Source organism: Cygnus olor, chromosome 19 (assembly GCF_009769625.2).
Source record: "Cygnus olor isolate bCygOlo1 chromosome 19, bCygOlo1.pri.v2, whole genome shotgun sequence".
NCBI classification, from domain to species: Eukaryota; Metazoa; Chordata; class Aves; order Anseriformes; family Anatidae; genus Cygnus; species Cygnus olor.
This window is the reverse complement of record NC_049187.1, coordinates 4,469,501-4,495,718: the sequence shown is the minus strand read 5'-3', so window position 1 is coordinate 4,495,718 and position 26,218 is coordinate 4,469,501. Positions and strand designations below refer to the sequence as shown.

Sequence of the window (26,218 nt, the reverse complement as noted above, 5' to 3'; positions counted from 1 at the left end):
TGGGATGATCAGCCCCAAGCTATACTGGGCTTCAGCAAGGAGTGCAACACCAGGGAGTTTACACAAGACATTGGGAGCCAGCAGAACTTTAAACCACCACTGTCCAGTCCAGACCAAAGCAGTGGTAGAGAGCAGAGCAGTGAGAGATGCATTGTCCTGATGTCACGACATGCCACTAGGGTACGATGGCACATCACAACAGTGATGTGTTGCTTCCATACAGCGAAGTTGTTGCAGTGTGGCTGAATGACATTTTGGGGATGGAATGAAGACAAAATGTCATGGATCAATTCTCTTGTCCTTCAGGGTACAGCAAAGTGTAGCTATCTGGCAGTCCAGACAGCTTTTTGGGCTCAAAATTTATGTCAAAGAGAAAAAGGAAAAATAAAACCAAACAACCCAATCAACTGTGTCTTGGACCGCACTACACTCTGCTTTTGAGGCTGGAAAAGAGATGTCAGGGTCCAGACACAGAGTGAGAAAATCACTTTGTGAGAAAATTACACAGTGAGAAAATTTTCGTGCCCTACCTTTCAGATGTGAAATGTTCACAATACCACAAACAGGGCGCCCAGTCTCTGCTCAGTCCCATAAGCACTTCTCCTGGTTTCTTACCACTGACAGCCAGGTCCAGAATGAGGTCAGACGGGTTTGTTTTATGTTATTTGTTCTGCTGGAGGTAGAAGAAGACCTCAAATATTTTTGGCTGTGATAAGACAAAGTAGCTCACGTCACCCTAGAGAGAGACCACCAAGTGCTGCAGCGGTGTTAATGGGTTTCTGAGGGAATTATGTCCAAGTCCTTCACTTGTCCAGAAAAAGGTTTTAAAAGACAATGCAAGAATGGAGGGTAATTAATAGGGGAGAATTAGCTGGAGCCCAGAGAGCACTTTCACACATAAAACTAGAATCACTAAGCTGTATGGTCGGTAGGTAGTGCTATGTAGTTCAGTGTTAAAAGGGATCTTCAGACTTTGAGGTGTGAGCAGCCATTGTCTGACTGTACAAGAACGAACCTCAGCTTCCTTCACCTGTGTGACAGGGAGCTGGGGAGCGATCTCTAAGAGCATCCAGCCCACCTAACATGGAGATGGTCCTACTGAGACGTGACAGATGCTCATCCCTTGCTGCAGTTAAGTTAGGGACACTCTATGAAAGCTGAAGCTTCTGAGTAAATCAGAGAAAGAAAGAAAAGCCAGATGCCAGGTGTCCCAACGGCTAAGCAAGGCAAAGACCAGCAGGTAGAGCAGACACCCTGTTCCCTGCCTCCAAATGCAGAAGACTTCTGGGATCGGTTGCTTCAAGCCACATGAGAGAATGCACTAGGAGCTTGTTAAGAAATGCGCTTTTCTACACTTATTTAGAGCTACCAGCCGATGTGGCAGAAAGCAAAGGACGTCAGCAAGTCTTATTAATATGCTGATGCTTCGGCTTCACAAGTGTGCAGAATGTCCATTTGGATCAGAGCTAAGAGCACAGCGTGGCGTCGCCATGGAAACGTGGGGAGGCCATTAATTAGCCATCACATGAAATGATCGGGAGGAATCTGGGCCACGGCAGCCTTGCCCTCGGAGGAGGAGGCCAAGGGCGCAGCCCTTGCGACCCCGCGGCCTCCCCTCCGCAGCTCCAGCCACCGCCGCGTCCCAGAGTGGCGATTTCGTGCAGGAGGTGGGTGGGCACGAATGAGTGAGGGGGCACAAGGTAGGGAAGTAAACAAAGGATGTTGTTCCCCCTCTGATTTTCCCCTTTGCACAAAGCCTGTTCTGTAAACGAACATGAGATCTCCTGATTTTGGGGCCAATGGGGCTCAGGCCTGTGACCTTGAAGAAGTCAAGACTGGCCACAAGGCCCTGGGGAGCTCAGTCAGTAGCGCTGGTGTCTGCCAGGGTGAGCTGTGCCTGTCAATGCCAGCATTCCCTGGTGCCATCCTGTTCCCCATGGCCATCTCAGGCCATGCTAAGCCAGGATCTCCTTTCCCCAAAAGGAAGCATCAGCAAGTAAGGGAGGTTTATTGGCCACCTGCCCAGCTTCCCTCCCGAGCCAGCATCCACCTCCAGCCCAGGCTGCGTGCGTATGTTCCTGTGACAGCTGTGATGGACTTCAGCTACCATGCACAGGATGTTCTTTTTAGCCCACTTGCTAAAACACCACTCGGGGACATTTGGCAGATGGCATCTCCTGCACCGGGGGTAGCAGGATCCCCAGCCCGGCTGCTCAGCTCCCTGTGCTGGAGGAGAAGTGCTGAGTGGCAACCCAAACAGTGGGCTCCTGTTGCCGGCTAAAGTGCTTTCCTTGATGAGTCTACTCTGGTACGTGCTGAAAGGAAAAAACAAATGGCACAAGGATTAGGTGTTGCCGTTTCTTGTCTGAGAGCAGAGGCAGAGGAGGGTGGAGATGGTGCTGTGTGTTATGGGAGATGCACAAGGGAGACAGATGAGGGCATAAGGAGGTTAGGAGGGAGACATTTCCACCTTCCTTCTAACCTGGAGAGTTTGCAATGGCACATGAGACCTGCTGGGCCCAGTCAGATTATGGTCCTTGTCCCAGATCCCTTTTCAATTCCATATATGAATTAACAGCCCCTCATGTTTTCTCTGCAACTTCTCCAAGAAATCTTTCTTTCCATAGTCTAAGACTGCCTTATCTTAATGTCATCAGGATTATTATTCTTCTGTAAATTAAATAAATATGAAAAACAATGTGGACTATAAGCTCTCTAAAAAAAAAAAATCAAAACAAAAAATAATAATCAGCCCCTCCTCTTGAATTTTCAATTTGTGGCTTTTCCTGGTGGAAGATGCTTGGTACAAGTCCATTGGTCAAGCAAAGATGACTTTCTTTTTCTGTAACAAGAAAGAAAAAAACTCGAGTGTAATCTGTGCTCCTTGGCTATGCAAAACAAACCTTCTCACGTGCAGGACTGCCAGTATTAATCCAGACCACCAGAAAGAGGGGAGCGATGGTCTTCCCCAGTCTGCCCAGTCTGCAGCCTCTCATCCTTCTGTGGCTACACTAACAGCTGTAGCACCAGGCACTGCATGAAAGGGTCTCACAATACAGGTATCTTTCTAGCCTGGGCTGGATGAAGTTTAGCAGGACACACAAGGTGGGATGTAGCTAGCTGAACATCCTAGTGGTGCCTAGTGCCATTAAAGACATCTCCCTGGGGCTGGCAGGGGTGGGATGGGACCCGTAACAAAGCTGCCCTGCTGGCGCAGCAGCTGGAGTGCAGCTGGGACAGGCTCAGGCACCTTGCACACCATGGGATGCCCTCTTTTAGCCAAATGAATCCTTCCCATGGTACCTGCGAAATGGAAATGGGAAAGCAGATGGCCTCTTAGCTCTTCTTCAGCATTTTCAGACACTCACTTTAGTACTCAACAGCCTCCTCCTTACACCTCTTAATTGGTACAGCAGAAAGTGCCTGGGAATGTGCAACGTGACTGAGGCGGGCAGCAGAGGGCTGTCCTAGTGACACCACTGCAGCGGAGCCAAGACTCAAGTGCTGCTGCGCAGGAATGACCCCAGCCACACCATTTTGTGCCCTCATTATTCGTGTTTAGCTGCAGAGCCGTGCAATCTCTGGGTGGTTCCCGTTGGCCTCCAGTGCTTGCTTTTCTCCGCATGCAGACGGGAAGGAAATCTGACCTTGTGGAGAGACCTGGAAAAAACAGGCCATGGGTCCCTCCCCAGGAGAACTACGAAAGGTATTGCTAGAAAAAATAATCACTGCAGTAGAGCCTGCAGAGGAAAAAGATCTGGTTAGGTGACCCTGAAGAGATAGAGGTAGGCACAAAAGAAATTGGATTACTGATCTCACTGCTCAGGGAGGACTCCTTCTACTCCCCAAACCCATCCTGTCTCTCACCCTTCCCTCTTATCAGCTTTGGCTCAATAATGAACAAAAACAGTCCAATAGCTATTATATGTAACACACGTCATGTAAGTACAGCTTAAAATAATACTTTAATGACATGAAAAAATAAAATTAATTGAACAAAGAAGCAAAATGAAATAGGGAAAATCACAAACACTTGTTCTGCCTATTAGGGATTTCTTTGCCAGTGATGCTTTGCTGTGAGATACGTTGGGCTTTAACGGCACAATCCAGTTGGCAATGGCCAACTGAGTTATTTTGACTGGGATTTTAAAGGACGTCTAAAAACATAAGCAATTTAAATTCAAGATGTTCTGATTGAAACAGGTGGGGTACGTGCTAGTTTTCAAGTATCTGAGCTACCCTGTTTTTTAATACCTCCATCTGTCATTCAGCTTGTCTAGAACATAGGTTTGCCTGAATAGGAAAACAGAGCTCATGCGTGAGGATTTGGCAAAGTGCTCACAAATTTGCAACAGGGTGTGCCATGGAGAGCCGAAGGTCAAGAGTTCTCAAAGATGCTGCTAGGAGAAGAGGAAAGAGCCCCTGGATTCTGGTGCTGCTCAATTCAAGGGAGGAAGGCAGGAGACTTCTATGATACCTTGAAGACAGAAACACAACATGTCATTTCTAGACACACGTATATTTTTAGTTAGTTTTTAGTATATTATATATAAGCTATATGTTAATTTATCTATTAATCTGTATCTTGAGGTCTTGATTACAGTCCATGTCTGAGTGTGTTTGGTGCTGGGCATGCACACAGTTAGCACGAGACTGTCATTTATATAGAAATGAACAGTCCAGGGCTACCCTTATTTTATAGGTGTGAAAGGGAAGCCCAAGACAGACAGAGACTTGCCTGCTATTGCAAAATCTGCACAGAACTGGGACCCGTGTCTGTCTGAAGCCTCAGCTATAAGCTTGACCACTGTATTAACAAGAGGAGAGACAACAGGGCAGGAACTGTTATTCCAGGTATGCGTTTATTTTCCTTGACGGTTCTGGTGTCTGAGTGTCCCACTCTCACATGCACTGCCAGGGACCTTGAGAAAGATGCACAGTGATGTGCTACCATGATGCAGACCTTGTTTCAGTCTTGTGACATCCCAAATGCTCAGGTCAAGCCTGAAAGAATTGCCTTTGCCTGAGTTTGGTGGAAAGAGAAGCCAATAATAGAAATATTCTAGAGGTGAAACAATCCTTCTTTCAGCCTGTTTTCTGGGGCAGCTTCTCGACAGCATGCTGCATCTCTCTCTGAGTTGGGTTGTGGTGTAATTTAGGACTGAATCTTGTTCTACAACGTGATGACAGGATTATGTTATACAAATGTCACCCATCTAACTACTGAGATATGTTTTTCAAACTTCCCTAAGACATTTAAACTCAGGGTTCTGTGAAGATTCATTCCAGGATGAGAAAGCAAAAACTGGGTTGGAATTAGGCTGGTCTGGAATTAGGCACTAATGCTGATGTTTCTGTTTTTATATGCTACTCAATGAAGGGAGTTTACTCCTGACTTACTCCTGGATACTTGGGAACTATCTCCATGCTTTCAGTCTCTCCTGATATAAAAATCTAATCATGTTCATTGCCCAAAATCAACTCTGATGAAGACTAATGCAAAAGGCTCAGCCTAAGCAAGCAGCTTGCTCAGAAAATGCAGATAAGAAACCCTCGTGATTTGCTTTGAAAGTCAATAGACTTGGGTTTAGAAGGATTAGTGAGGGGCTCAGTCCTGCAAGGTGCTGAGCACTGTGGATTGCAATACTGCGTGCATGTGTGTTGGCAGATGCATGAAAGTCAAAGGGATTGTTCAAAACCATGTGGGTTAAGATCATGATCATATATTTTTCTGGCTCAAATTCAGAGCTCTCAATAACTGGTAGAATGTGCTGAGCGCTAGGGGAATCCCAGATCTCACGGATGTAAAGGCCCAGGAGCTATGAGATCAAAAAGCAAGCTGCTAGCCTGAATTACTTCTTTAATTTCAGTGGTTGGGTTGGGTTCAGTGAGCCTAGGCAGCAGTCATGGAGCATGCACAGTGCCTTTTAGACTGAGATGAACGCTTACATTGCACCCTGGAGCAGCCAGTGAAGTGCACAGCTTGTGTCCAAATGAACACAAATTGCATCACTTCTTAATGAGAATTAATATCTCTGATGTGGCACTGGGGGACCTCGGTCGTGCACCAAGACACCAGAGTGGCTGGCATTTTACTGAGACATAACAAAGAGGAGACCTGATTTCAAGAAACTTCTTAGGAGGGCCACTAATTAAGAAGCAAACGCATGTGACACCATCTGAAGTTCCCAACCATCTTTCAAGGGTCAGTCCCATAAAGGCGGACCAGTCCGTCATCGGTTTTTAAGGGTATCTGTTTGCTGCCCTCTCTTCCCAGGAAATGTCAAACAGAAGTGATTGCTTTTGCATTCTTCCCATTTGCCTTTTTTTCCTAATGGGGTGAGCAGTGGTTCTTTCAGGCCAGTATAACTTATGCATGTATTATAGGCTCCAGTTAATGAAAATCAAGACCAGAAAATTTAGAAAAAAATCAATAAAAAAAAGCCAACTGGATGACATGGACATGAGAAACTCATGCTCCAAAAAGTGTTCATTTCAGACAAGAAGGAAGGCAGAAGCAGATATTGAAAGAGTTGGCTGTGGTCACACAGTCAGTGGCAGAGCCAAAGAAGAAAAGAATTGGTCTCCTGTGGCACTGCTTTGCTCATATCCACCGCCCTATGTCAGCCCACTCCAAAGTCTGTACCTACAGAAGACTCAACTGGGATGTTCAGGGTTTGTTGCCAGTGTGGAGGGAGCTAAGGAGCCAAAAACATGTCTACCGCATGGCTACTCCAGTCATCAGCTGTAAAATAACTCAAATTGCTCTGAAATATCAGGTACTGGCCAGAGGCAAAGTATTAAACTCCAGGGTAGCCAGTTGTTCTGATGGACCTGGCATATCCTACCTTTCTGCGCTCTCCTGTAAAACAGGAATGCCATTTCTCCCATCATTATGCATCACACATCAATCTGGCTGCTCATTAACAGCTTTGACCTGAATCTGTCACTTTACAACAAACTCCTGAAGGATTCCAGGTTTACTGCCATATAACTGCTTTATTATACATGGAAGGCTGCAATAAGCTGATTAAAAAACCTTCCTTTTTTTTTTTTTTTTTAAGACTTAATATGTTCTTTTCTGACATCAGATAAGTACAAAATAAACCTGAAACTTCACCCAAAATGCATTATGCAAAGAAATCTGTCACTATAAAAATCACACGGGGCTCCCTGCGCCGGCTCCTCTCCTCATTGCCTTGACTGCATAAGAGGGAGCCCTGCTGTGGCAACTGTTAATTTTTTAAAAGCCTCTAGTCCAACCCTCCTTCCTATGATTCAGCTGGAACAAGGCACCTGTCCTCCCTAGTAATGCAGCTGTCTACAGCAATGTTTTCATTTTCTGGGGGAAAGTTCGAAAGCTAAATGAAAAGCATTGTTCTCAAAGTTTAGGGTGAAAGGCATCATCCCATCATATTTCAGCCCAGGAATCTCAGGACAGCCTTCTTGATGGGAAACTGTGGTAAATGATTGAAAGAGGCTATTCCAGAGAGGGCTTCTCTGCTGGATCTTGATTACTTCATGCCAGATGAGACAGAACTGGCCAAATGCTAGAATGGAAGTGAAGTGTTTCAATAATTTCCCATAAAAAAATGTCAACAAAAAAATACATTTTGCTGAATTTGCATTTCTTTAAGTGAAAACTGTTCAGCTGGGGAAAAAAATTGGTCAGCTCTATCAGCAGAGCTGGCTGTGGGAAGCGAGGTTCATCACATCTGGGCTAATGGGGTGTGAAAAGTTGGCCTTGCTGAGCACACATAGGCCTCTTACTGCTCCTGAGAGGCCTGAGGAGCTGCCAGGAGGAAGCAGCGATCTCTCCTGTCTGCACAGCTATGATGTGCTGATCCAGAGAGGGCTAGGGGGTGTGAAGCTCGGGGGTTTGCTCCATGTGCTTGCAACCCACACCCTGGCCTTCAGCCCCCTCTGCAAACGCTGTGTCCCTCACACCTCCCATGGCCGAGCCTGCGAGGCATCACATGGCACCCAGCTTGGCCTCCTACTACACCAGGAAATTCTTTTTCATGGATATATTTTCAGCAAAAAGTGCCGGAGGTGGCAGGGAGCTGTGCCACAGCCCACAGGAGTGATGCTCTGCACAGGGGACGTGTAAGGGGGTGCGTGCTGGTGATGCGAGGAAGCAAAGCCTGGTCTGATGGTGGTAAAAAGCTGCCCTGGACAGACAGAACCGAGGCTGATACATGTGTGGACATCTAATACAGACCCATGAGCAGAATAGTCTGTAAGCTCCTCTGGTATTCAACTTGCAGGGAACAAGGTGATGGCTCCAAAAGGAGTCAGCTATCGCATGGGATGGGATTGCCCTGGGTACAAGACCTCGGAGCAGAACCCTGGCACATACAGCCAAGAACAGTGTTGTTGTGAAAAAGAAGGCAGATTTATGAAAATTATCTGCAATATTTTACAGCAGGACTTTGCAAGTTAGAGCCCAACTTTAAAGGGAGAGATGGTATTTTAAGTCTTACATCTAAGCCATTGATAGTGGCAGGGTTTTGCAGCGTGTGCTGTACAATCAGCGAACAAAAGCCCCAGATATTTCTATTAATCAAAGCCTGTCTTTTAAATCAGTTATTGGGTTTTTCCTCTTGTTGCAATCATGCACCAGCACAAGCTGAATTACAGTGTTCTTTATTAACTGGCACGGCTTGCTCCACCTTAATTAGTGCAGACCAGTGGAGTTAAGGTGAATGAGGTGAACATTAGATGCAATTTTATCGTTGATGTTGAAAAGGCAACCAGACCTCAACTTTTCTCTCTGTAAGTACATGCCTTCCTTTTGTGAGATGATCAATAGCACTTCCACTGGAGGAGGTGGGCAAACCACCTTTCAGAACTGATAATTGTGCAGGATCCAAATCTTTTCTAATAAAATCTTTCAAAACCTTTACAAAGTTTCTACTGAAGCCCAGCTTTCCTAGGAGACCTATAATTATTGAGAGCAAAAGAGAAAAGAGATGAGAGTTATCAACCTGTTTCAGATAAATAGGACCAATTCAAACAAGGGATCTGAAAGTCAGGGATATGGAGAATGAAACGAGCAAAAAATAATTGTAATAATAATAATAATAAAAGAACAAGGATCAATATCTCTAAAAAAGAACAACCAACCAAAAAAAAAAAACACCACTGAACATTTAATTTTATACAAACCATAAAGTGTACACACATTCTGTGATTTCCCAGAGGTCTTCTGGCTGATTCTATTTTCTTGTAAAACCTGCATCTTTACACACTGCATCCACAATTCCTGTCTTAGCATGAAAAGTACATTCAGACCTCAGGACATCCCAAGCGATTTATTCCCTTGATGCTCCTCTTGCTCTTCTTTTTCATCTTCAGAAGTCATATATTTATCAATTGGCATCTTCTATGTTTTGCTGTGATCCTTGAAAGAAAAATCCCTTCTCATTGCCCTCACTTTGGAAAACCACAAAGGCAAAGGCAGCACCACCTTCAAGTGGAGTGGCTGGGGAAGATGCAGCAAAATGTTCAGCTGAAGATTGCAGATAATGCAGGATAGGAAAATGGCTCTAAAACAGCTCTTTTCCCCAAACTGGCAATATGTCAACATCCTGAATTGCTCAGAAGCCTGGCAACCTCAAATTCAGGTTGAAGGAGACATTCAGACGTCTTCCCTTACCTATGAAAGCATCTATGCCAAATTCCCAGCTTACCATTACGGCACAGCATGATTCAGGCTGAATCACCTTGAGGATTTGGCCCTTTCTAAGAAGACTAGAGATCAAAAACTTTTCTCTACACAGCAAGGTCAGTGCATCCCATGGTCTTGTCTGCTACATCAGTGGGGAATGGCTGCGGGAGCCAACTTCTAAGGTTAGATACATCTAAAGCCATTTGCCTTTGCCTAAATTTGACTATGAAAAATAAAGGTGATGGTCCTGTCTATTTGCTGATGAAGTAGATAATTGGTGAAACGGTGTGGGATAGTATGCAAAAAGGCCAAAAGTGCAAATAAAAATCCATCACAAACACACACAATCCCCATCCAGCTCTACCTGTGTCTGCTGCCTCCAGCACAGGAACCTGTAGGATAGGACTCTGATGGGGCAGTGCTGCTCTGGCAGCACGCTTGTCCTGTGCACAGCACCCTTCCCCACCGCTGGCTCAGCCGGAGGGCTGCTCCTCTGGCAGAAAAGCACGCGCCAGTCCCCAGGTCCCCCGGTCCCTTTGGAAGGCAACTTCTGGCTCCTTTTCCCACCTGCCTGTCTGTGGAGGCTTGGCTTTTCATCTCTTCCACTTAACACAGAGGTGAGAGGAGGGCAGTCTAAAGAAAAGGATGAAAAACAAACCAGGGAAGGGGAAAAATGCCCACTTAGCAGCAACTGAAATCCCCCTCGATGACCACGTGTTAGGCAGGCTCTGTGAGGTTCCCTCAGTGACAGCCGTAAGGACAGGAGATAGGAGACAAGGGGACAGAAATCATTACGCTGAAAACTCACTTGAAATAAGCAGGGGAACATGGGTCTGCGCCAGGCTGCAGCTCCCATTACTGCTGCTGTGTTGAGTGGTGCTTATCATCCTGTGTAGTTCAGGGAGCTTTCAGGTGATTGCTCTAAAAATACCTTATCTGCAATGGTTAAAAATAATTTCCTTCTTTCTATTTATTGACCTCCTTCTTTACCTGTATGACCTCCCATTCCCAAACATCTCTCAAGGATTTAAAAATAACAATCTGTCTTTTCTTCCTTGCCAACCTAATTTGATTAGTTCATGCAGCTCTGTTTAATTGGGTGCAAGCAGAAAACGAGGACCTAACAGAGGAGCTTTTCATTCGCTATTTGCCATGACACTCAGACTGATTTCTCCTCACAGGAGCGAACCAAACTCCTCGCACGCTGTCCCCAAATACATTTTGGGTGGTGCAAACATGAACTGCAAGCTCTTCTGAGCTCCTGCTTTGTTGCCCTGGAGGTCCACAGTCCCAGGAAGAAGTACGGACAGAGCAAGAGAGGGGAAAATAGAGGCAGAGAGTAAACTGCAATGACTTGCACTGTGCATAGATTAACGGCTGCATCTTTTTCCAGTTGCAGCTTTTCCTTGCTGTGCCTTCTCTCGTACAGTTACAGGCAAGGACCAGCCAGTGCCTGGCCAGTGTGGCTGGGCCAGTGCTTCAAGGACATTGTTTAATTGTTGCCTCTCGCAGACTCAAGTGGGAATGTATTTCTTCACTGCTGGTCTTCTGACAGCAACAGGAAGGAACCTTGAACCTCAGCAAGGAGAACAAACTCCATAACACTGCCACTTCATACTGAATTGTTTCTTTAAGCCAACAGATTTTTATTTCTTATTTTTTAAACATTAGCTTATGTAAGGGAGAAGGCTGTGTTTGTGGGAGCCCGCAGGTGTAGGCATGGAGGGATGGGCAGGATGCCTGTCCTCTTTTGATTTAGAGGGAAGATTTAGAATTATACCATTCAACCTTTGCTGGAGATAGGGTATTATTTAGCAAGCAATGGTATCAAATGCAGGGGAAAAAAAAGTCCAGCAGAACAGATACAGATGCACTTCATTTAATTTAGTACTTTCATGCTCCTCACTTCATGATTGGGGACGCAGAGAACAGCAGCCACTCTGTGCTGCAAGCACAGCTTTTTATAAGGACTTTGCAGTACCTTTAGCCCTATTAACACTTGCTGTATTCTACTCCCAGGCTTAATTATTCATCTTATACCCAAAAGTGCAGCTATGATTAAACTGAAGAGCAGTTAGGCATTTTCAAATGGAAGTGACGCTGCAGCAGTGGAGAGAGGCGTATTTCAAGGGTATGAGCTTGTCCCTCTCCCCCGCCCGGATCTCCTCTCCACTGAGCTTTGCATTGCCTCTGTGTTCTTCTGCTGCTCAATCTTTAAAGATGAGCCATGATGTTTCCCTCTCCCCCCCCTCATGATTACATCTTTTAGCTCTCTTGTGCCATTACCTTTCCCCTCCGTTGATTTGCCTCTGCAACAGAATTTTCTGTATTGCTCTCTCCGCAGGCTTGGATGAAAGCCCATTGAAGACAACTGGAATTTTCTTACTGACTGCTGGAAGACATTATTGAAAGGAGGAAACATTAAGGATAACAAAACTTACCTGAAGCTTTCTGCCTGGGGTTTGGGGATGGGTTAAATGACTTCTCTTTGTGCTCCCAATAGGCTTTAGTTTCTCTGACTCTATGAAACTTAAGGAAAACATTTGAGCACCATTCTGAAGGACAAAGATCTGCAGATCCCAGGAGAAAGCACAAAATGGTCCTTTGAAGGGGTTTTCTACTGAGGAGTAAACTTTCTCACCTAGCTCTGAATTTTCAAAGTAACTTGAGACAAATGTAGGTAAGAGTGAAGTTGGCTAATTTCTGCCAAAAAGTCAGGCTTCTGGTTGGAACTAGTCATTTAAGCCATAGAAAGGGAGGCTGTTACCTTCGGAGGATGAGTCATCCCACCCACTTCAGACACCGCACATTAGAAGAGGTGACTCATTCTCTGGAAATGCCTCCCTTTCTCTTCGCAGCCTGTAGATGAAGCCTACATCACTGGCTTAGACATGTAAATTTTACTCGGCTAAAACTAGTTAAAAGTAATTTTTGCTTTGCTGAAGAAGACACAAATATTACCGTGCCTCACAGTACTGCAAAGTTTGATGATGGACATCAAGCCACTGCTGTACGATCCGGCAAGTGGAGCTGCATGATGGACCACTGGCCCTAAACAGGACTGAATTTAGTACTTGCTGCACATCGATCAGTTGTCCCAGCCTTAGGCTGCAGTCTCATCTGAACTCTCTTGGGAGACAGCAGCAATTCTTTCTGTGCTTCCTGCTATTGTGTAGAAGGTGAGCACTCAGAGCCCAGGTTGTCTTCAAAACCCCCATGCCACTTGGCCATCACGATGCGTTCTTCCCACCGAGCTCCCCATCCTTAGTCCAATGTCTCTGGAAGGCTTGGCTCGGTGTCTCTGACACCACCAGGACATCCCGAGACCCTGTGGGCTGATGAGAGCTGAGCACAGAACCCTGTTTCATTCCCCAACTGCAGCTGCAGCTCAGCTAGCTGGGGCTGCCCTCGCCTTGTCGGGCTGGACGTACCTAGCCCAGCACTCCACAGCATTTCTGGAGCACGGCCAATTCTCTGGTGAGAGAGCCTGAGAGCAGCGTTCACATTTTTCATTTCCAGAAAGCCACATGACAGAAAAGAAGTTGGGACTTGTTCTCGCTCTCTCTTGCTCATAGTTTCTCCCTCGCATTTTGTTGAGGGCTGCGTCAGTACATTCATTTATAAAACTGACCTGAAGACAAATGCGCACAAGCTTTCTTGCCTTCCCACTGCTATCTTGGAGGCAAGGCTCCAGTTTTTAACCATATGACACAGTGAGATAAGCCTTACAATAAAAAGCAAACAATGCAAGGCCAGCCCCGGGCCTCCAAGCCGCGATCTCCGTTTGTTCAGCATTTTCCCAGGAGGTTGCTGGAGATACCTGTGGGTAAGGCTGAATGCAGAGAGTCAACTTTGCCGAAGCAAAGAGCACAGCATTCTGGGTTATTAAACCATTTGTCTTACAGCCCTGGGGAAAAGGAGTTTGCTACAGAAAGTCACAAATGGACTGAGTTTCCTCGTCTCAAGCTTCCTTCTCTCCGCTTCACAGCATCCCCAGCTTGGCACCATTGTAGCATGAGCACCAACGTCTGGTGAGAAGAGAGCAGAGACCGACAAATGCAAAAAAGGGATGTGTCGGAAAAGCTATTTTTGAAACTGTCTCTGGCTCTTGACTGCATTATCTCCACATCTCACCCCAACAGTATTTTTTTCATTGTTCATGGTAGGCTGAGGGTATTTTTCAGCACGGTGTTATAAGAACATTCATCAAGAATTTTCCTTAAAAAATTAACAAAACCAAAACAAAAACAGAGTTGAGATTGTCAAAAAATTCATTCTAAGAGTAAACTATATTCTCCGTGGCATGGTAATACAATATGCTGTTAAATTCTTTCACTCAGGAGGGAATAAAGGATATTTGAGCGTAAATGCATTATCCACAATCCACAATAGCACAGCCTATCCCCCTGTGGATAATGCTATTAGTGCTACATTTCAAATTAAAAAGCATATGCTCTTCTTCTTTCAAAAACAAGGGAGTGCTGCCCACTTCCTTCACTTGACTAAAAACAAAAGCTTTTAAAGTGATAAAACAGCATTCATTTGATAAAAACAACCATCTGCACCTGATTTAGCTAAGTGTTTGCATTTAAAGACAAATTGCTGGTTGGGGAAAAATTAAATACAAGCATGAAGGTTGACTTGATTTGACCACAAACTGGTATCTACTATCCCCACCAGTACTAACCTTAATTCTGATGCCAAATCGTGACCTTAAACAGCAAGTCTCAATCAAGGGCTCTTCAAATCATTTTACTTACAACCCCCCAAACAATCAGGTTCCCAAGCTCACCTCCTCCCTTCTCAGCCTATTAGTCTGTATTAGTTTAAGTGGGTTGCTTATTAAGTTTTTTATATCTTCAGAATAATTTGGAAAGACACCAAGGTCTTAATGTACCAGATTTCCATAACGCAACGTGATATTAACAAACATCAAACTCCATCAATGATCTGTGCAGCAGGCATCCTTAAAGCATGTAATTAAGATAACAGAAGATAACATCAGCCACAAAAAAGAAAGCGGAGGAGGGAACACAACAGCAGATTTATGAGGAGGATGCATTGAGATCACCCCTTTGAGGTTGGGACATAGCTGCAACATGGGAACAGTGAAAATGTTATTCTGAGGGCGCACTAAACTGAGATGAACAGTTTTTGGCATGGATCATCCTCAGAACAACAGCAGCTAGCCCAGCCAGAACAGAAGATGGATGGTCAAGTACAAAGGTGTCCCTTCAGAAATGGCTATACAGACTCTTACAGAGAAGACCTCAAATGTTATAACCTTTCCCTAGCGTTTTTAAATCAATGAGGAATATAGTAAAGGCAACAACAGCTAGCTGTCAGAGAGTGCTCTTCCTCAGTAGATCTTTGTGTGTGGCTTTGCAGAGGTCAGGACTGAGTTCCACACGCATTGACTCTCTTGGTGTAGTTCCTGTGCCGTTCTGCCAGGAATCCCCCACAGATATGGATGGCCCATGGCAGGGACAGGAGGGGTGCTACCCAAACAGGCTGTAGCGAAGCCAAAATCATCTCTATTATCTCTCTGCACTTTCAAGCATCAACCAGAGCCCTCCATCAACTGGGCTGTTTGCACTCAGTTTAGGAGTGAAGCGAGGAAAGTACTTTCTTTCCAAAATGTTCCCGTAGGTTTGGGAAGTGTTTGTGGCTGAACACACCACACCGCCTAATCTCTTTTCACTGGTAGATGGCTCGATATTTTTGTGCTGGAAAGTGTGGTTGTGGATGTGTCTGCTGTTCCTGTTTCTAGCATAGCTGAGTACATCCATACACAACTGAACATGTATATTTAGACGTTAAAAAAAAATAAAAAATCTCAGCATATCATGATAGCAAGTTTATTTCCCACCAGAAGGTTCCATCCATTTGGGCAAAACTTTCTTCATTCCCAGACCGTAACAGAGAAACCCAAATATATCCTTTAAATAACAGCAGAGAAGGGAGATTACAAAGCCCATTTTAGATGCATAAGTAACTCTGGGCTGATAAAACCCCCTCTCCCTACTCACACCCCCCAGTGTCAGGCAGAAAACTAAGCCAATTTGTCACTGCTACTGCCTAGTGCCAGTATAAAAGTGTGTGTTGTTCCTGTTCCTTTGCCAGAGGTCAGTGGATCCAATGTCTCAAAGACTGTCTGAAGGAAAACAAACGAGTGCAAACATAATAAGTTGCAAGGAAGAAGCTCTGTCGTGACTGGTGTGAAGGTGGGGGGGATGATTTCTACTGGGGAGGGCAGGAAAAAAAAGAAAAAAGAAAAAAAGATGCGCATGGTTCATCTGGCACACGACTACTTTAATCACTTTGCAAGGGGCGGGCTGGTTTCAAGGACAAATAGATAATACATGTTTCGCTGGGGCCGACAGCGAGATAGCGAGTATCTTTGAATGCACTGATACAGCAATTAAGTGAACCAGTGTCCTTGGGCAGCTGCTGAGGTTTAGGAAAAGTGGAGTTTTAGACAGCACTTCAAGTTTTTCTTCACTAGCAGTGGGGATGCACAGAGAACACGCTACTGTGAGTGCTGGCAAGAGGAGGATGCCTGCCTGGGGACTCCACTCCCTCCTCCAATGCCACACTTTGCAGCTGCAGAGTCCTGCTGCTGACCTGTTATAGCTCCCTGTCCTAACCTGTCCCTTCACAGGGGCAGATGGAGGGACACCTTGCTGCCATTCCCATGCCAAACATAGAGGTGCTCCTCAGCAATGCAGGGCAATAGGAGAAACAACAACCTTTAGTACCCTTGAGTTGCTGCACATAGCAACAATTGAGCCAAAAAAAAAAAAAAAGTGCAACTGGGTTTGCTTTTCTGTGCAGCTTGGACAAGTTTATTTTATGGGGTGATAAAATGAGATCCTGCTTTTGGTATCCTCAAGTGCATAGGGATGGGTCCAGCACTGCCAGTGTAGACCAGCAGTGCATGCACAGCAGATCCCTAAAGACCTCTAGAGAAACAAGAGCAGAACAGATGCCATTTTGGCTGACCACAGAAACTGGGAAAAAAGCCCTACTAAGCTGGAAGTCGTACAAAGTTTAACAGCTAGATCTACAAACGTGGTGTCCGTCTCCTACCAGGAACGGGCTGGGCACACACAGAGACATCTGTTAGCTGATGAGCAATGGGTTGCAAGAGTTTCACAACGGAGTGAAATAAACCCTTAATTCCCACTTTCCTCCCAGCTCTGCCACATTCAGACTGGTACATCCACGCTGCATCATGCTCCATGCTCAGGGTCACCCACAGGGAAGTTACATCGCACCTGTGCGCTGCAGTGATTAACTTCTAGCCAAAGGTTTATTAGGCTAATTTTGCTGCTTTCTAATTTATTAGACTCATTTTGCTTTCCTGTGAATTATCTTCCCACAACTGAGGTCATTAATTCGTTGGATTTCTTTGCCAAATATTTTTTTTCCTGGAATTATTTTTCTGTGTCTTAACTTACTTGAATTGTAAGCTTCTACAGGTTGTCCTTTTTTTTTTTTTTTTTTTTTTTTTTTTTTGTTCTGTTTGTAGTCCATCTAGCACTTTGACTGGGGGCACACTGTCCCTCTGTGAGATATATATGTATATAATAGGCAGTGCATTGTTAGTACTCTGAATCCCATGTTCATGTTGCGCTGGTTAGTTCTGACACAACCCAGAGTTCACACGCTGTGTATCTGTCTCCCTGATTTCATATACATTTCTCTATCAAAGCAGGTTGTTAGGACTGAAGCTCAGAAACAAAGCTGAGTCCCCTCTCATATTCCCCCGTAGTCATTCCCAAGCATTGGAAAAGGAGGTTCAGCCACAGAGCAAACAACAGCTGTATTAATTAGGCTGTTATTTCTGGAAAGTGTTTTGAGGTATTTTCTCATCGTTATTTTGCTTCCTTTTGTGGAACGCCTGTGCCTCGTGACCCCACCTGACACTCTCACCACCATCCTTGCTCTTTCAAGGTATCTGTTATTGCCCAGACAAAGGGAAAAAATACATATTTGAATGTGACCACCAGATAGGCCATTGCTAACATCTCTACAATAGAAAAAGACATTGTGGAATAAAGACATCATTGGTATTATCAGGAAACCAGGTGTGGGCAAAGAGGGCTGAGGTGTTATCACACATTACAAGGATTAAAGGTTGCCAGCCTTGACTTTGGCCACGCTAGGGCAGATTCTCAGCTGGTGTAAGCTGAAGTAGCTTGAACAACAACAACAAAAAAGAGCTGTGTCTATTATATTCTGTGACTTCATTGCAGTCGAAGAACACATGACGGAAAGAGATCTCGAAGGTCATTACATCCAGTCCCCTATCTCAGGCAACTGCACCACACAATCCCACTCATAAACTGATCAAGCTTCATCATAAAACCAGTCAGGCTGCTGCTTGCCACCCACTCCTCCTGCTGGAAGGCTGTTCAAGAGCTTCCCTCCTCTGCTGGCTGCAAAACTCTTTCCAGCTTTCAAAGAGAATTTATTAAACAGAATCCATTTCAGCTTGCTTTCTGAATGCACAATTTTAATCCAGATGGGGGAGGAAGCACAGGATGGAGGGAGTTCTGTGCATTTCTTTTATTTCACAAATCTGGGAAAACCTTCCTCAGATGTAGGAAGCCCACTGCAAGGATGAAAGTTAGGGATCAGCTTTTCACCCACACCTTTCCTTCTCTTTGGGCATGGCGTGCAGGTAATGTCACTGCAGCTGCTGAGCTTTCTGCCATTTTACTTTAGTATTTTCTTCAAAGATTGTTTTCTCCCAGGCAGAGCTTTTACCTCATGGTGAAATACCCAAGGACAATTAACAGCAAGAAGAAAGAATCTTTATAAATTGTGTGTCCAAAATCTCAGAGGAACCATAAGAAATCTACAGGCAATTCACTCAGAAGGAGTGCACAGGATCACCAGGCCAAGCTTGAACATCATTAAATGCTGAGAACATCACAGCAAGCAGCAAGATGGGTTAATTCTGCCCTCTGGACCCTGAATGTGTTATGACAGTTTAACATGGAGAATAATTTAGACTGTATCCATTTATCCATTCATCTAACTAAGATACTTCATAGTGGGTGAGGTCTGCTGATGACACCCAGTTTTCCTTACATTTTGACCAGCTTGGAACGGGGGCATCTGACTGATGCCAATGTGAGTATGGCTGAATCAGTAGAGACATGGAAACCTGAGTCTGGCCTTATTCTGGACGCAGCACTGGTGACAGACAAAAGCCCTCTTCGTCTTAGCCCAAGCTGATAGAGGGTGACATCCCGGGCTATCAAACCATGTCCTGGGCTTGGGTCTCTGTGAGCATGCTGCAGGTATATTTAGCCAAGAAGGTTTCAAAGCCTGGCACACACAATATTTTTCTCCCTCTCCTCTAAAACATTTTCACCTTGCTGAATATGAAAAAAAATATCAGAGGAAGGAAAAATGCTTTATAAAAAAAAACAAAACACACGTATATATATATATGTACATAATCATCTCAGCAAACAAGATTTCTCAAGAGGAATGTGATGCAATGAAGGGAGAAGGAGTTCACTTCTGAACTTCCATTTGTCTGAAAAAAAAGCATACCGCTGTTTTGGCTCTTTTTTTCTTTCTTTTTTTTTCAGGACCAAAATGACAGTGATTAAGAGATTCATTCAGTGAGCTTATGAGCTTATGGTCCTTCCTTCCCAGTGCACTCTCCCTGGAGGAGTTAAATTGGAAATCCAAGGAGGTTTGTGACAGTGGGGAGCTTGGAGGAGTGGGGGAGAGCTTATTTCAGCAGGTACCGTGGGTGGCTGCAACTCCAAGCAAAGCAGCAAAAGGTTGTTCTCTCTGCCCAGATTCATGTGGCTTAGAGCTCTCCAGGCCCAGGAATGGGTGTATTCACAGACCCAAGTCTGTTAAAAGACAGTTAAATAGATTGATGTACTTTCCTTGGAAGCCTCCTTGGAGATCTGTGTTTCAGTCACAGAGTAATAATGGCAGAATTTCACTAAATATTTGTACAGACTCTCCCTCCATCCCTGCTGCCTCATTGACTGCATTTTTGTTGCGTGTGTGACATCCACAACATCTGTAACATACAAACCCCAGCTGTAAGCTAGAACCTGAAAACATAAGCTGTTGGTAGGGCTGGATGGCGTGTGGTAGCCTGTTCAGGGCCTGCTTAGCTGCGAGCGCCCTGTCAGGGGCCTTGCCTTGAACGGTGCCATGTGGGCCTGTGGTGGGCAAGGCTGGGCCTGGGCAGGATGAACAGCCAGCAAGGCCTGGAGCTGAAGCTGGGTGTTCACACCGAGGCCGGAGAGTTGCTGTCAGTGTAGAAAAGCCTAAGATGGCTTTCTTGAACTCAGAGCCACCTCCTGACTTGCCCTGAAAATGAGGAGCCCTCTCTCAGAGTAAATGCTCTTCTCCAGTGAGGAACACTGCAGCTGATGTAGTGTCCTCCAACCAGACCATCAGCAGCAGGGAGAGCCCTAAAGTCTGTGTATGGAGTGAGAAAAGCCTCCAGAGGCAGTTCTAGAACCCTTACCTGCAAACCAAACCCTGAAGCTCCAGTACAAGCTATTTCTGTTACACATTTCCTTCTTCCTTTGTCTTCCTCAGACTCATTTTTTCTTTCTTTTTTGATTTTCTTTTCCTCTCACAAATCTTTACGCTTTCTGGCTCCATCACTCTCTCTTTATGTTAGCCCCATCTTAGTCTCCTGTTCTTCCATCCTGTTTTTCCGTCCTGATCCATCAGAGCAGATCACCTCTTATCTTATATCCTAGGTTGGATATTAGGATGAACTTCATTACCGAAAGGGTTGTTAGGCATTGGAATGGGCTGCCCAGGGAAGTGGTTGAGTAACCATCTCTGGAGGTCTTTAAAAGATGTTCAGATGTAGAGCTCAGTGATATGGTTTAGTGGAGGACTTGTTAGTGTTAGGTCACAGGTTGGACTAGGTGATCTTGGAGGTTTCTTCCAACCTAGATGATTCTGTGATTCTGTGATCTTATTTTCCTTCCTTTTTCTCGGTCTATCCCGGTCCTTCCCCCTCATCCCTGCCACTGCCTGTCCCCAAGGCTGCCCACCACTGGGCTCTGGGGACAAGGTGTGCTGCAGCTGGTGCCATAAGCTGGAGCCAAGGTGATGCCTCTCGGTTGTGCTCTTTGGGAGCACTGTGGACATTTAGCATGGACATTTTGGCAGGACACAGGAGCACACCTGTCCCTAACAGGCTTTGCAAATCTACTTCAGAAGTGCAAAATGGGTCAATAAAAACAGGAAATTAAATTGATGTCAGAAGCTTTATATAGATGACAATAAATAGCTTCATAGGCTTAAAATTCCCCCTCAGCTGGGATCTCTGGCTCTTGGCCGAGTAAATAGGTGCTACAGCATATAGATCTGAGCGGAACAGGGGACAAGAGCAGCTGTAGAACTCAGCAGAGACACCAGCTGCTTAGACCTTATGGAGAACCCTACCTAAGGTGTCCATTATTAAGCAAGGCAAAGAGGTAATAACATATTTGTATTTAATTTTTTTTTTTTTTTTTACTGAGTGGCAGTATTTTGGATTATAAAATAATGTCAGAGCTGGAGGTGTACATAATAACTTGCAATAAAAAGTAAAACTGCAGGAAGAGTTTCCCTTATAGGCTTATTTTGTCAAGTATTGTTCCACATTTACTTTTTTCCCTCTTAAACTAAGAAATAGATCCTCCCCCTGCATTGTGAGAAGCACCTTTTGAAGACAAGAAAGAAAGAATTGGAATAAAATAGTAAAATATAAAATATAAAATAAACCTTGGAGCCCACGGCTCTACTCCCAGGTGAAAGGAGATTTCAAAGGGAAGCATCTGTAATTCAGATTTCTGAACAGCAGTGAAGAGAAGCCCCACTACTACTGACTCGTTCCCACTGAAGAGGCTGAGGCCGTATTCTGACTTGGGAATAAGCCACATGGGCCATTTGCATCTCACTCCTTGGTGTGGTCAAGGACACAGGCAAGTTAAATTTACCTGGGTACTGACAGCTGAGGATGCTCATGGGAGAAAGGGTAAAGATGTTGAAAACATCAGCCTGTGTGTGTGCATGTACATCGTGTGTATGATTTGAAAGGCTGGGCAAGTGAAACATGGGAAATCTCTGTCACAGATAGCAGAGCTGGGAGAAAAACCAACAAGAAGAAAACAACCCTCCGAGTGCCTTCAGCTGCTTAGTCAAATGAATTCTGCAAGTCACTCAAATGACTCAGATAAGGGCTTTACCGCTTCCTCCCACCTTCTTCTCGCATTGCCTGGAGAGGCCGGATCCTGCCGCAGTGAGGAAACTGCCTTCAGCTGCTGCTGTTGTCCACCGAAAGGGACCTGTGCCTGGGGCAGACAGCTGGGTGCCATCGCTGCTTCTCGTACAGCACACCCGAGGGGGCCCAGCGGAGCCTGGGAGCAGCCCAGGCCTCAGGGGAGGTATGCTGCCAGGAGAGACACGGTTTGACCAACATTTCAGTTATCCAGCCAAGCTGTGGCACTCAGGTGGCCGTGCCTATTGCCAACTGACTTAGGACTAGCAGTTTTTTTTCTGCTTTAGCCTTCTCCAGATGTAGATGGCACTCGCTACATCACATCCTCACAAGCCTGCAGTCTGAAGGCAGTCCCATTGCTTCCCAAGCTTGACTATTGACTTTGGTGGGAACAGGAGGGGGGTAATTTGTGCTTTAATTCTGCAATCAGTGATCCTCTATCTTCTCAGGTAGCGAGTCTCTAGTGTCCACCTCCCATATTTGTCCCTTCCAAGGACCACTAGTCTTACTCTGCTCCAGCAAAAGCGCTCAGTCAGCACCAGCAAGTTGAACCAAATGTGCTGATTTTAATTTGGATGAGAAATGAACTGTAATAAGCTCCCCATCACCACCAGCAGCCCCCTATGGCTCCAATATTTGAGCAAGAGCTGCACTGAGCAAGGGGAAAGTATAATAACAGGGGCTGTGCTGGATGCTCTCCACCTCTTCGCCCCACAACCATTTATTAAAAGTGAATTCCTGAGGGTGTTTGGAATCTACCTCTGAGTAGCAGAGATAATAACATTGAAAGCTTCGATGAGAACAGCCTGAGCTTCCAAATTTCTGAATCTATATGAGATTTTGAACTCCTGAGGGGTTAATATAGCCAGGTGAGAGAGTGGACAGCTAACCTGTATCAACTGGCCAGACGGGCATAGTCGGAGCTACAGGAGATGTTGTGGGTCACAGGACACCCCTCTCACACTCCTCAGGCTCCTTCCAGCCCCCTCTGCGGGCCTGCAGCCCCACTTGCAGGGTAAAATGGCAGCAGCAGAGCTGGGGGTGCTCTGGCAGGGCTGCCCTCCTCTGACATCTCCTCCTGCCTCCAGGGTGCTGGGGCTGGTGCTTCTCTCATTGTGTCCTTGCTACAGCAGTGTCCAGCCCTCAGCATTTTGGTGTCCAACTGCTTTCTGCAACATTAGGAGAGGGCTTTGACCCATAGCATCACTGGCAAGTTTAAAGACACCTTGGCTGACACCAAGAACCATTGGACGTGAATTTGTCTCAGTAGAGGACAGTCCTATGGCTGTTTTCTTCTCAATCAGTGGCCACGCTCATCCAAAACTCTTCTTAATGCAAGGTATTACTATACCCATTTTTCCTGGATTTCTTCAGGCAGATTTCCGCTCATTTTGCTAGAATAGCAAACTGGCAGGACTTCTGCTAACTTCCCTTGTGAAAGAGATGTGCTGTCACAAGGCTTGTCATTTTTGTTCGAGAACAGCACTTCCAGACTAGATTTTGTTCTCAGGTGGGGAAATGCAATCCTTTCCTCTTATACAATAAGATCCAGGCTGTATTCAAAGTCTTCAGCAAACTTTATTTAATTTTTTTTAAATCCCAAGAGTTATGTCTGAAAACAGCTGTGTAGACATTTTCTGAAAGTGAGCCCTCCTGTAACTAATGCACCACTGCCTAACAAATATAACCTCTCCTGAGTTAGAGGGAGTAACAAAAGTTCTGTGCCTTAAACTTCTGAATTGTTTCCCCCCATGGCTCTAGCAATTCCAAACCTTTAAAAGGCAAAACCACTAAACTATATACAATGTGGAGGATCTAGGTTTGTAGCAGCCATATCTGAAATTATTTTTTTCCTTCTTTTCCTTTGGTCAGCTTGTATGGTTTGAAATGAAATTGTTTCACAGCTCAGTTTAAAACTGGGGAGTGGCACAACCAGAAGCAGAATGAGAACTGGTGCCCGGACACACAACGAGAGGAACGAAGAAGAGAGGTCAGGACCAGCTGACTGGCATCCAGCTCCATGGACCTCCTGGGTCTGACTTGAGTCACCTTTGTGGCAAAGAGTCAGTTAACAAATCCCTCCCAGTCCTGGCACTTTTAAATCCCGAGAAGAACACAACCGACCCAGTGCATGCAGAAGCGGGACAGAAGGAGGGAACTTGCCAGCTGTTCCCAACACAAGCCTCGTATAATTAACAGGCACCGTAAATGAAGCAAAGCCAACATGACAGTCACAGCTGCATTGTCTTCTTTGCTGAGCTTTGTCTCCTCCTGACCAAGTGCAGACATCAGCATCCCTTGCTTCTCTGGGTGCCAGACGCATAACTGAATCCCCCCTGATGACTTGGGCCCGGCCCACTGTGTATGCTGAGCAGCCTTTTGCAAAACAGACGTCTCTGCCCATTTGCGGTGACCTTTGCTGAGCCACCCTGGCACTGGCAGCCAAAGGCTTCTGCTGACCTTGGGTGACCGCCTCTCCTTTCCAATCCTGTTATCGCTCTCTACTGGATTGCCTGCTGCAGCAGAGCTTCCTTAATGTCAAGCAGAAAAAAATGGATTGGGCTGAAACGCAGGGAAATGAATTCACAGGCTGTTATAATGAAAATAGTTCAGCTTCAGCCAACTTTATCATTAAGCCCGTAACAGAAGGCCATGGTGTGTAGAGTGCCTCCTTCCTGCTCTGCACAGAGAGATGGCAGCGAGGAACTCTGCACACCCTCTGCTCACACGGCCGGGTGAGTGGGAAAGCCAAATTTTGAGTGCTGCGTTCTCCTTTCAGGATGCACGCAGGGTGTTAACAACCCTTTCATCTCCCCCTTCACCCTACCCCTTCTCCAAACCCCTTCCTCTGTCCCCAGACCCTTCCATGTCTCTTCATGTGCCACGCATTCCTGATTTCATCTCACCTGTACGCAGCTTTCTGTTTCCTGCCAAACTTCTCTTCTCTTGTACAGGACCTTCAAACCATTCTCTGTATGAAACCAGTCCAACTAAAAGGTCTCCTGTCTGCAAAGACAAACCGGTCTCTGGATGTCAACAGTTCTTTTCAACATCTTTATTCCTCCATCCCCACCTGCTGCTGTTTGGTGTCTGGTGGCTCTCCTTCCCTCTGTTGAAGCTGATGATGTCCGATGTGGTCTCTGGGCAGTGGAGGGATGATACGTGGGGCTGAATATGTCCTGTAGCTGAGAACAAAGCTTCACAGAGACACACTGGATGCACATCCCTGGAGAGGTAGAGGGAATGCAGTAAACCAATGTGAAATACTGCAGTTGGGACAACTACAGGAATTGTTGAGAGGTAACTAATGACAGCAATAATTGAAGCTTCAGCTCTTTGGTACAGTTCCCATTTGTGCTGATTTCTTCCCTTCATTTCCATGCTTTCCTGCCTCACCCTTAATCTATCCTATAAAGTCAGCACGTGTGTGAGTGTGTCCTGCTTGCCAGCCCGACAGCCCCTGATGATGGGTTGCTGATCCCGTGAATCAGAGAGCTCTTAAGCCCTTTCTCATCTCCTCCAAACACATCCCTTCACTCTGGATGAAGCAGTGAGCTTCTTACATATCTCTCAGTTGCCTGGTTACCAGGTTAACATTGATGACAAATGCTGGGTGACAGTTTGTTTAACACTGCTTCCTCCGTGATCTGGGCTCCAGACTTCTCTATTCCTTACCACCTGCGGTGTCGTCTTCAGATGCCCTTGTTCACGGTGTCTCTTTCCAGTAAGCAGCTGCTTGCATCCTCTGCTCAGTCTAGTCTATCCTATAATCTCCATGTCCTCTGATCGAATTTCCTTGTCACATTGTCACAGACCAGCTTTGCCACGATCCCTCAAAAAGTTTCTGTGATTTAATACCTCCAACCTCAAGAAGGCTGTTGCAGGAAATGCCAATGCATTTCCTCTCCACCTGGAATGGAAATAAGATATCCATGTCATTGATCCCTGCCTTATAAGCTCTCAGTCCCGAGGAGACATGTCTGTCTTTATCTGTGTTCACATATGACCCCATATAACAGGATAGAGTCTTATTGTTGAAGCTGTAATATAAAGGAATTATATTAGTAATAACGCATGTGACTGCAGAACCTCTCCTTCCATCACTCATATGCAGATGATGCCCTTTAAAACACAGGCCACCTCTCTTCTATATATTTATAGCATCGAGCACAATGCAGCTCCTACATGTTCCCGTAATACAAATAAAAGATATCTTTAAACCCACATTTATTGCATATGGAAAATGAGGAAGGGCTTTCATATTCCTTAGTTTTAGCTTC

General features: G+C 45.4%; 1 long non-coding RNA gene across 2 annotated transcripts in view; it reads right to left on the bottom strand.

The window, feature by feature from the left end:
- Positions 1 to 23,571: 23,571 nt before the first annotated feature.
- Positions 23,572 to 26,218, bottom strand: part of LOC121057479 — a 144,191-nt gene continuing 141,544 nt past the window's right edge. The window contains exons 6-7 of one of the 2 annotated variants that reach the window (XR_005813806.1): positions 24,845 to 25,848; positions 23,572 to 24,469 (exon numbers count right to left, since the gene is read on the bottom strand). This is a non-coding gene — a long non-coding RNA (uncharacterized LOC121057479). Of the gene's footprint in view, positions 25,849 to 26,218 lie in introns of both variants that reach the window. The other variant, XR_005813804.1, reaches the window with a different exon arrangement.